Raw genomic sequence first — 12,497 nt, forward strand, 5'->3', positions numbered from 1 at the left:
AACCTAGTTATGCATATACACCATTGAAACATGCTAGTTCGTCATTCTTAAGATTCCTACCGATTATTATACCCAACAATTTAGACTAGATGTGGAACCCTAAGTCGAAACTAGCATATAGTATTTACGAATACATAAGCTCACATCACAATTAAAGCTACACAATCACTATCTATCATTCCAAGGGCATTGTACTACTCAAGTTTATCATGCAATATCATCTAACAATTACCCAAGGTCAAGACCCACTCCCGACCCTCTATATTCAATCTATGAATTGAAATTCAAAGTGAAGAGAAAGTCTATTACCTTACAAGCAACAAGGAGTGGGGTGATTGCGTGATGGTACTATGATTTAGCACGACCAAGGATTCACCTTTTCGTCACTGACCAAACACCGGACTCTTTTTATCAGATTATGGAGTGGGTTGATTATGGTATGAAAAGGGTTTAGGGAATATATGGAAGGGAGGATATTATGTGGTGGTTATAGAGTGATTTGGGGAGTTTAAAGAGTGGGAGAAACGGTTGTGGGAGCAATGGAGGGAAGGGGAATGATTTGAAACAATGGGTGTTTTAAGTAATGGGGGTCCGGGTCGGGTCAGTCAACTGTAAGGTGTGGACTCACGAGACCCCGTCTACGGTCCGTGAGTCGATCTACGGTCCGTAGATCAGGACCGTAGATCACAATTATCTAAGACAATGTTAGGGACTTACCTGGGATCTACGGATACCATTGACGGTCCGTGGATCAAACGACGGACCGTCGATGGGGTCCGTAGACCTCTGCACCAGACCATTTTCTGCAGATTTCTTGCATGGTGTACCTGCACATGAAGCAACCAATAGGCTATTTTTTTTTTTTTACATTTTCTGGACACTTTTTAGACACGGACCCTATATTACTTCTAGCCAACACTAAGAACTAAAATACTGAAACCCCACCTACATTGATACAAAACTGCAAGTAATCAAAGAAAGCTAACTACATAATGTAAAACAGAACCCTATTGTTGGCTAGATTTTACATCTTGGGTTGCCTCCCAAGCAGCGCTTGATTTAACGTCGCGGCACGACGCAGGTATCTTGATTATTCAGACTTCATCAAGATTGCAGGCCTCAATCACTTCTTGCACAGTTTCAGCATTTCCCAGATAGATCTTTATCCTTTGCCCGTTCACCACAAACCTTGTTCCATCCTTATTTTCAAGCTCAACCGCTCCATGCGAGAGCACTTTTGTGAGCAAAAATGGCCCAGTCCACTTGGACTTGAGTTTGCCTGGAAACAAGCGCAACCTAGAGTTGAATAGCAGCACACGATCGCCAACCACAAATTCTCGCTTTTCAATTCTTTGATCATGATACCTCTTCATCTTCTCTTTGTATAAGGCTGAACTTTCATACGCTTTTAGGCGAAACTCATCAAGCACGTTCAAGTCGTTCATCCTTTGATTAGATGCAGTGCCCCAATCCAAATTTAACTTCTTCATTGCCCACATTGCTTTGTGCTCTAACTCTACTGGTAAATGACAAGACTTCCCATAAACAAGTTGGTAAGGCGACATACCTATGGGGTCTTGTATGCAGTGCGATATGCCCATAGAGCATCATCAAGCTTCCTTGACCAATCAGTTCGATTGGCGTTCACAGTCTTCGCCAATATCTGCTTTATTTCTCTGTTGGACACCTCAACTTGACCGCTAGTCTGTGGATGATAAGGAGTGGCTACATTGTGACGGACACCATATTTCTCAAGTAGTGTTTTGAACAACTTGTTACAAAAGTGAGAGCCTCCATCGCTAATAATAGCCCTTGGTGTACCAAATCTGGAGAAGATATTCTTTTTCAAGAATGCGGTGACACTTTTACCTTCGTTGTTGGGGAGTGCTACAGCTTCTACCCACTTCGATACATAATCAACCGCGACCAGAATATACTTCATCCCATATGAACTCACAAATGGCCCCATGAAATCAATGCCCCATACATCAAACAATTCGATCACCAAGATGGGATTCATAGGGAGCTCTTGTCTCTTTGAAATTCCTCCATCTCTTTGGCACCGATCACAAGACTTGGCGAAATCATGAGCATCTTGGTGGATGGTAGGCCAGTAGTATCCACACTGCAAAATCTTATGTGCAGTCCGAATTCCACTATGATGCCCACCAACGGGTGATGAATGACATGCTTCAAGTACACTCAGCATTTCAACCTCAGACACACAGCGACGAATAATCCCATCAGCACAACTACGATACAAATAAGGTTCATCCCAAAAGAATTTCTTCACATCATGCATAAATTTCTTTCTTTGGTGAAAAGACAAATCGGGTGGCACAATGTCGCTTGCCAAATAATTAGCAAAGTCTGCGAACCAAGGAATCAAATCATTAGAAGCAGCCAATACCTGTTCATCTGGAAACGCATCATTAATTTCAGCCCTATCTCCAAGCTTTAGCATGGCCTCTTCCTCTAATCTGGACAAGTGGTCGGCAACTTGATTTTCGGTTCCCTTTCTATCTTTTACCACAAAATCAAACTCTTGCAGCAACAATACCCATCTGATCAATCGTGGTTTTGCATCCTTTTTCGCCATCAAATATCTCAATGCAGAATGGTCAGTATGCACGATGACCTTAGTACCAAGCAAGTAGGAACGAAATTTTTCGAATGCAAAAACCACTGCAAGAAGTTCTTGTTCGGTCACTGTATAATTCTTCTGGGCCACATTCAGAGCTTTGCTAGCATAGTAAATAGGATGAAGAATTTTTTCACGCCTTTGACCCAATACCACACCAAGCGCCACTCCACTCGCATCACACATTACCTCAAACGGTTGTTCCCAATCTGGTGAAATAATGATAGGTGTTGTAACCAACTTTTCCTTCAACTCTCCAAATGCTCTAAGACAAGCATCATCAAAACAGAACTTATTCTCCTTCTCGAGCAGTTTGCACAAGGGATGTGCAATTTTTGAAAAATCTTTGATAAATCTCCTATAGAAACCTGCATGCCCAAGAAAACTTCTAACACCTTTTACAGAGATAGGTGGTGGAAGCTTTTCTATTACCTCGACTTTAGCCCTATCAACCTCAATACCTTTTTCTGAAATTCGATGACCCAACACTATACCTTCTTTTACCATGAAATGACATTTCTCCCAATTCAGCACCAAGTTGCAGTCTTCACATCTTTTGAGCACCTCGGCCAGATGTTTTAGACAGTGATCAAACGAATCACCTACCACTGAAAAATCATCCATGAACACCTCAATAGTGTCCTCCACCATATCAGAAAATATGGACATCATACATCTCTGGAAGGTCGCTGGAGCATTGCACAATCCGAATGGCATTCGTTTGAACGCAAAAGTCCCATATGGGCAAGTGAAGGTGGTCTTCTCTTGGTCTTCTGGAGCTATTGAAATTTGATTGTAGCCAGAATACCCATCAAGAAAACAATACCAACCCTTTCCTGCAAGTCTATCTAACATCTGATCCATGAATGGCATAGGGAAGTGGTCTTTCTCAGTCCATGCATTCAACTTCCGGTAATCCATGCAAACTCTCCATCCAGTGACAGGCCTCATTGGAACAAGCTCATTTCTTTCATTTGGAACCACAGTCATACCACCTTTTTTAGGTACACATTGCACAGGACACACCCAATTACTATCAGAGATGGGATAAATAACTCCCGCATCCAGCCACTTGATGATCTCCTTTTTGACTACCTCTTGCATCGGTGGATTTAATCTTCTCTGGTGCTCAACACTGGGTTTATGATCTGGTATGAGTTGGATTTTGTGAGAACAGATACCGGGGGGAATCCCAATAATATCTGCAATAGTCCACCCAATCGCTCGCTTGAACTTCTTTAATACAGTCACCAAACACTCTACTTGCCTTGCATTCAAATCTGCTGCAATGATGACCGGCAAAGTATTCTCTTCGCCTAAATATACATACCTCAAGTGTGGTGGTAGAGCTTTAAGCTCCAATTTCGGTGCCTCCACAATTGATGGTCTTGTGGGTGGGGACTCGCGATTCTTCATGTCTAGCTCATACTTCTTTGGCTTGGAGCGGTATTCACACTTATCAAGTGCGGCTACCAACTCATCATATTCTTCAATACCATCACTACCAAAATTCATCATGACTGCTGCTAGTGCCTCAACACCTAATCGTCTTCAATTTGCACTTCTGACCCACTCTCCACTCTGTAAGTTATAGCAGATACTGTTTGTAGCTCACCATTCTGCTTCATGGATCTACAGATATTGAAAGTTGCTTCTTCATTGTTCAGTCTGAACTTCATCTGTCCCTTTTCCATATCAACCAACGCACGCCCTGTGGCAAGAAATGGTCTCCCAAGGATGATGGGAACCTCAAAATCAACCTCACAGTCAAGGATCACAAAATCCGCCGGAAAGATGAAAGACTCTACTTTCACTAGCACATCATGGAGCACACCTATGGGCCTCTTCACAGTCCGATCAGCCATCAGTAACCGCATTGCAGTGGGCTTTGGATCCCCTAGACCCAACTTCTTGTAAATAGATAAAGGCATGAGGTTGATGCTAGCACCAAGATCGCACAATGCCTTAGCAAAGTGTAATAACCCTATAGTACATGGGATTGTGAAAGCACCAGGGTCTTCCTTCTTCTGCACCAGAGATCTTGTAGCAATAGCACTACAATGCTGTAATCTATCATCATCTTCAAAACTCACAGACCTTTTCTTTGTCACCATATCTTTCATGAATTTTGCATATCCAGGCATTTGCTCCAAGGCTTCTATCAAAGGGACATTGATAGAAAGCTGCTTCAACATAGTGATAAATCTGCGATATTTCCCATCTTCAGTCTTCTTCACTAACCTTTGAGGAAAAGGTGGTGGAGGTCTAGGTATGGGAACCACTTTCTGAGGTACCTCCACTTCTTGTTCTGTCACAACCTCTGACTCCTCTCTAACTTTCACCACATCATCTTCTTTTCTATTCTCAACTTCTACCATAGACGGCATAGGTGGATCTACGGTTTGCTTGCCTCCTCGAGTGGTAATTGCCATACAATGCCCATCATTCTTCGGATTTGGATGGTGTTGCTAGGAAGAGTGCCAGGTTGACGCGGGTTCACTGTAGTAGACAACTGCGTCATCTGCTGCTCTAGATGCTTTATTGACACTGCATGGGCATCAACCTTTTGACCAATACCAGATAAGTCGTTTCTCATCTCCTTCACATTCTCATCAGTGGCATCAAACCTTCTCATCATCTTCTGCAGCATATCTTCAATACGCGTCATATTACCTCCAACTTCCCTAGCACCAGATTCCCGATTTTGAGGGGGACATAGGGTCCAACCCGATCGTTTCTGTTGCCATAGTTGTTCCTGTTGTAGTTGTTGTCGCGATTGAAGTTCCCATCTCGGACATAGTGACCCTCTCGGTTGTAATTTCCATAGTTCCGACCTTGGTTCCCTTGACCTTGGCGCCAATTTTCCGTGTTGGATCCTTGGGCGTTTGGTCGGAAACCCCCCGTCTGATCATTCACCGCATAAGTGTCCTCTTCATAGTAACACTCCTCAACTGGCGGTGGAGTTCTAGTTAAGTAATTTACAGCATTTACCTTTTCTGCTCCTCCACTCACATGCTTCAATACCAACCCCAACTCTGTCCTCATCTGAGCCATATCCTCACGAATATCATCTGCGGAGTTAACAGTAGCATTATGAACACAAATGTGTTTCTCCCAGTATCTGACCTTCTAGTGCTCCACGCTTTATTATTGTGAGAGATCCTCTCCAATTTTTCAGCAATCTGTGCGTATGTACAGTCACCATATGAACCTCCAGCAATAGTGTCAAGTACTGCTTTATTGTTATCATCCTGTCCTCGATAGAAATATTCCTTCAGTGGCTCATATCAATACGGTGATTTGGGACACTTCTTACGAAAGCAGTGAATCTGTCCCACGAGCTACTCACGGACTCTCCCGGTAATGCCACAAAATTGTTGACCCGATCTTTGTGATTGAGCTTCTTAGATACTGGATAGTACTTTGCTTTAAATACCTCTGCTAGTTGGTCCCATGTGAAAATTGAGTTATAAGGAAGCTCAGTGAACCATACTGCAGCATCGCCTGTCAGTGACAGAGGGAACACTCGTAACCCAATGACATTCATATCCAAGTCTGGTCTGCCTACACAACTTTTGCAAACCACCCTGAGCTTGGCTAAGTGAGCATGTGGATCCTCCGATGGCGATCCTGAAAATAAGCCTCTTGCTGTAAGCATCTGCATCAAACTACTAGTCACCACAAATGTGTGCCCTGGAGGTAGAGAGGTAGGACGATGGGTCCATCAGAATCTGCTATGTTGACGTTGCCCTGATAGTTGTCATGGTGTTGCGGGCCTGGTGGACCATGCACTCTCAGTGCATCTCCCAATTGATTTTAGCTAGACCCCGGTTTTCTCCACCAATTACTCTTGGCTGCTGTAACTCAACTGCTTCATCTAGATTTCCTCCGATAGGATGAACTGGAAGTCCTTGATTGTTCATTCTTCGCAACGTTCTGTTCAACTCTGGATCGTATGGAGTAAGTGGTTCTCCTTGACTCCGTGTACTTGGCATACACTAAAATCTGAACCTGAGAGAGACAAAAACAAAGAAAAAAAATAAAATTTAGGAAATATTTGACTAACGTTCAATATTGTAGTTAAAACTAAATCTAAAAGCCAAAATTCCCCGACAGCGGCGCCAAAATTTGATACACTCAAATTACACCTCCTTTCCGAAGCATAAACGATCGTTATCAAGTAAAGAACCCAACTTGTAGGTTGGGATCGATCCCACGAGGAAAATGGTTTAGACTTTACTTTTAACCAACAATTATATTCAATTAGTCAAATTATTTCCAGAAACAGGTAATAAAAAGGGGGGTTGTGCTTGTGTGAAACGAATAGCAAGACTTAATATTGTAATCAGTAATTAGATTCAACTTTGGTTGTTATCAAGATAAGAGAAATAACTAGGGTACACGTGTTCCCCATAATCTCATAACGCAGTAATCCTAGTAATAGCAATCCTTTTTTAGTGTTTTACATGCAAAGTGATAAGTTAGGTATCTCTAAATCCTTGGTCCGGCATCTAGAGAATTTCACCCCGCACCTTGGTCCGGCTACGTGTGTATAATTTACTAACCCTTACCTTTACCTCATATTAGACATCATAATCGATGTTTGGCTTAGTTATTACTTCGCACCAATCGACACTAGCCTATTAGATAGTATCACACTAAATCTATGTTGATAATTCTTTTCTTGTTAATTACCTCCTTGGTCCGGCAAGTAGTAACAAGGCGAGTTCTAACGTTGGCCACCGTTAAAAAGACTTCTAAACGAAAGAATTATCAATGCATGCAAAATACTAGTCAAGAATTGCTTATTTACTATTCATACTTTGTTAATCGATCATAGTTCCCACAACCCTAGTTGTGGATTTAGTTACTCATATTAACAAGAACACAATTCATAATTGTAGATGGAGAAATCATGAACTTACGTAAAGAGAATAATAAACCCAGAGAATTAACTTGAATTGCAAAGCCAAAATCTTCAAAAAACGAACTTGGGAAATCAATAATTGCTAGGGTTGCAAATTAATCTCCAAAGTTACAAAGCAAAAATAGAATACTAGTGTCTAACCCCCAAAAACGAGGTTTACATGTCCTATTTATAGAAAACAAATCCTAAATAAAAAAGGAAACAAATTAAGGAAAGTTTTGTTCAGCAACGCGTCTTCGATCCACGAGACTGACTTACGGACCGTCAATTGATCTACGGTCCGTAAGTCCCTTCCGTCACTCGGGACTTAGAAATATTTCAGCATCCAAAAATCAGCTTCTCTGAAGCAAACGACGGACCAGTAGCACGGACCGTAGATCGACCTACGGTCCGTCAATCCCTTCCGTAGCTCCATACTTAGCATCTTCAAAAATCAGGTACTGGAACCCTCGTAGTCTCATTGTACGAATCAACAGTACGGTCTGTAGATCAATCTACGGACCGTCAATGGGCACCGTGGTTCCACACTTGGTCAGATTTCCCTGATTTGTCCTCAACACATTCCTGCTGATCTACGGTCATCACCTACGGACCGTGAATGGACCTACGGTCCGTAGATGACTTCCGTGGATGCTTTTTTTCTGCATTTCCTTCAGCTGTCTCTAAACTTCCGCGCCTGAACACCCTTCCTGCAAAACATGAGAAAATACATAAAAACCAATGTAAAAAGGCCCTAGACACACACAATTTGTAAGTGAAATGTATTAGAAATACCGTAAACTCACGGTATATCATGTATCTCCCATGCTCTTTAACTATGTCTTATATTGACTTATGATTATATGATGCTTATGTTGGAGATTATGCTATGACTATGTTGATTATGCTATAATCATGTTATTGTTTCTTATGCTTATGTCTTATGTTGACTAACCATTTGAGATGCTCTTATGATGTTGTGCTAGCTTTCATGCTTGGTACATTTTGTACTAATGCATATTGCCTACATTCTAATCAAATGTAGGGTTTCGGAGATTGAGTTGCTTTGGAGGCTAGGTTTCTAAGGTGCAAGAAGGGTTGAAGATTTGGTGAGTCCTTCTAGCTTTGAGGACAAATCCATATTTCCTTTATGTCATTTCTTTATGGTTTACACTTTGTATGGGCTGTGTCCCAAGAGTTTTATTCAAGAGTTAATAGATGGTTTGAGACAAAGTATAGAAAAACTTCCACTTGAATTTTATGAAAATGACTTCGATTGTAAACGTTTTAAATTTTCCTGTATTTTCTATTATCTTATGTTCAAGATATGCTAAGGGCTTGTATGCAACCCCTTCGGGGTCAAGTACGCCATGTTACATATAGGGGGTACCCCTGTGTCGTGACAGATAGTCCTTTGAATTTGATGAGTTTACCTCAGTTTGGAGAGTCATGTTGATGAAAAAGGTTGACTTCGTACTGATAGTCAAGGTTGACGAAGCGTAATGGCATTAAGAGTTCGTGATGGATTGTGATGGGATGCAACCATATAATAAAATTGTTGGTTAAGTAAATTTTTGTATTGTAATTACGACCTGTGAGTATCCAAGGTCGTGGTTTTCTAAAACTTGGTGAGTAACGTGGTTGTATGGAAGATTATAAGAGATGGTAAGACACCACTCGAATAAAAATTTAAAGAACTAGAGTTATAATGAAGGGAAATATAGTATAATGTAGTACAACCTTTAGAGAGAGGCGAAATCAAGAATATTTTATTGGATTCTTAAGGCTAAAGAGGTATCTTCAAAGGGGTAGATAATTCAGATAGCCGCGTGATCCTACCAGTACATTGTGATTGTGTACTGATACTACACTTGCTTGTTCTTTGTTGAGTACAGGGCATCTTCAGGCGGTTATTGATAGACCTCAGCTAAGTGACTATTGATTGTGACCGAATTCAAGAGTGAGCCAGTTCTTTCAGGCTGCCATGGATCTCTCTTGTTTAAGTCCATTCTTTTCGAACTCAGACTATTTGTTTAAGGCGTTTGTTTAGTTTCAGGGTTGTACCCTTTGTTCTTAGACTTGTCGTTAGTAGAGTTTTGGTACAATGACTTTCAGGTTCTAAGGGTTGTTCTTCCGCATTAGCTTGGTTAGTTGTTTGTTAAAAAAACCTTGAAGTTTATGGGGACTCCATTTTTATAGTCATTTAAACCTGCTTCTATATCTTTAAATGCCTTAGTTTTTATAAAATTTGTTTGTTTGGGTTGTAGTAATGGTTCTCCCACCGGAGAGTTTGTGTGGGTGCCAATCACAACGGTTTGGGTCGTGACACTCCATTTCAATTTATGTAATGTTTATTTGACTTAACAAGATTTTTTTAAAAAAAAAACACTTTTAAAGCCTGTGGTCTAAAATAAACCATAAATGTTCATATGACTATAAATCATCCTACTAAGAATAAAATGAATATTTTAAAGTCAAAATGTTATTAAATATATTAATACATCATTCTTTTGAAATTGACTACAAAGAAAAATATGTCACATAAATTAAAGTAAAAATTATATAAATTTTCATAGTTAAGAGCTAATTACATTATATCCCTACTCTTTTTCAAATTACAAAAATTTATTAGAATAAAAAAATTTCGGATACATCAGCTAACATGCGGATACATTTGTTGTGATACATTGCTATTCAAGAAACTTGCAGACACATAGTTCACAGATGAATCCGAGAGGGGAGGGGTGTATTCAAGAGGGAATATGGATGTATCCTAGAGGAGAGAGATGTATCCAAGAGAGGATAGGGATGTATTCAAGAGTGGATAAAGATGTATTCGAGAGATGATAGAGATGTATTCGAGAGGAGATAGTGATGAATCTAACAAAGGATAATAATGTATATGAGAGGAGATTTTTCTTATTTTTTTAAATGCTAAGAAATTTTAGAAATTATAATAAAATAAGATGCGAATTTAGGTGGAAAAAAAAATTAAAATTGAAAAGATAATTAATTATATTGGGCCTGTGAACGGGCCTTCAATTATCTAGTATTTTTATAAAATATGACCTAAATTTATTGTATTTGTCTAATAATATTTTGGTTTAAGAATTTTGCAACATATATAAAATATGAAGTAGATAAGATTGAAATGATCAAAGAGCTCAAAATTTTTCTTATTAAATCAATAGGAAAATTAAGTAAACTAAATAATGTTGAGTTATGTTGTCTTATAAGGCGCATTTTGTTCTTGAGAATTTTTAGTTAGTAAAATAAAATAAAATTAATTTTTTATATATATAATTAGTCAACCAAATTTCTTATATGATTTTAAAATATTTTTAATTGCTAATTATTGTGATTTATAGCATCTTTTATGTAATTTTAATAATATATAATTTGTTCAAATTCATATGACAATGATAAGATTTCAAGAGTCAACGCAATAAAAATTTAAATTTTTTAAAAAGTTCTACCTCTAATATATTTTGTAGCTAAAATATACTCTCTCCGTCCACTTGTATTTGTCATGTTGCGCTTTTTGAAAGTCCATTTGACTAATTTTCAAAGTTAAATCAGATTGTATTAATTCGATATTTAAAAAAAAAATTAAATATGCAAAATCTATACAAAAAGTACTATAAATTGTAATTTTTTGCCTATGAATATGATGAAAAAACACATTGTAAAATATTAGTTAAAATTCTTATAGTTTGACTCTAAAAAGGAAATCATAACAATTAAAAGTGCATACAGAGAGTAATAAATAGGTAATTAAATTTCAAGAAGTTTAAAATAAAAGGTTGGAAAAAAGAATTAGATAGACAACATAAATTGAAAATTGAAAACATATAAATAATAAATGGGGACAAATGAGGTCAAACTTTTTGGCTAATAAAGTAGTAGGTAATTAATGGTGTTAAATTGTCCAATAATATAAATTTTAAAGGTACAACCATAAAAGAAGAATGTACAACACTATCAAGCACATATCATCCAACACTTGTCATGTGCTAAGTAGTAGATATTCTCATATATATAATACGCCACAATGCAACTATCATTGTAACTATCTTGTTAGCTTTCAACCAAAAGCTAACAAGATTTTTAGTTACATATTTATTATTTTGTTAAATAATAAATATGTCATTGTATGAGTTATTTATTACTCATTCCTTTTGAATTTGTTAATCTGATTTTGATCTGACACATAGTTTACGAAGGTAAATTAGATTTTGAGAAAAAACATTAAGTGATACTTGAAGTTGTCCCAGATTTTCAAAAAGACACCTTAACTTTGCATGCGTCCTATTACCCCACAAAACATTCAAAATCACAATAAATACACATTTTTTACACAATATTTCCACTTTGGACAAAAATATCCTTCGAATGTGCAATTTTTTAAAAACAAAAAGTTGGACCCATTATGTATTGAAGGATGCTTTGGTAATTTCCTATGATGAATTCGTTTTTTTTGTTTCTTTTAAATTTCTTTTACTATACTAAATAATTGTATAAAATATTATGAATCACGATAATTAATTACTTAAATATTTAAAAGATATAAAAATATATAAAAGATTTGATTGACTCTTCAAATTTTACCGGTGACACATAAATTGGAACAAATGAAATAATATATATTATTTGAAAATTTCTTAGAAAATACTATAAATTACAGTAATTAACAGTTAGAAATATTTCAAAGACAAAAAAAAAATTTGATTGAATCTCAAAATTTTTTTAGTACTACATAAATTGAGAAAGAAGAAATGACCTCTATTATTTGAAAATGGCGTAAAAGTATTACAAATCATACAATAAGAATTAACAATTTAAAATTTTAAAAGACTTTAATACTTTATACTTATTCTATTTTCACTTTGGACAAAAATATCCTCCCAATATGCATATTTTTTTAAACAAAAAGTAGGACCCATTATTGAT

The sequence above is a fragment of the Solanum verrucosum genome, unplaced genomic scaffold, assembly GCF_900185275.1.
Source record: "Solanum verrucosum unplaced genomic scaffold, falcon-dt-bn FXZP01000049.1, whole genome shotgun sequence".
Lineage (NCBI taxonomy): Eukaryota > Viridiplantae > Streptophyta > Magnoliopsida > Solanales > Solanaceae > Solanum > Solanum verrucosum.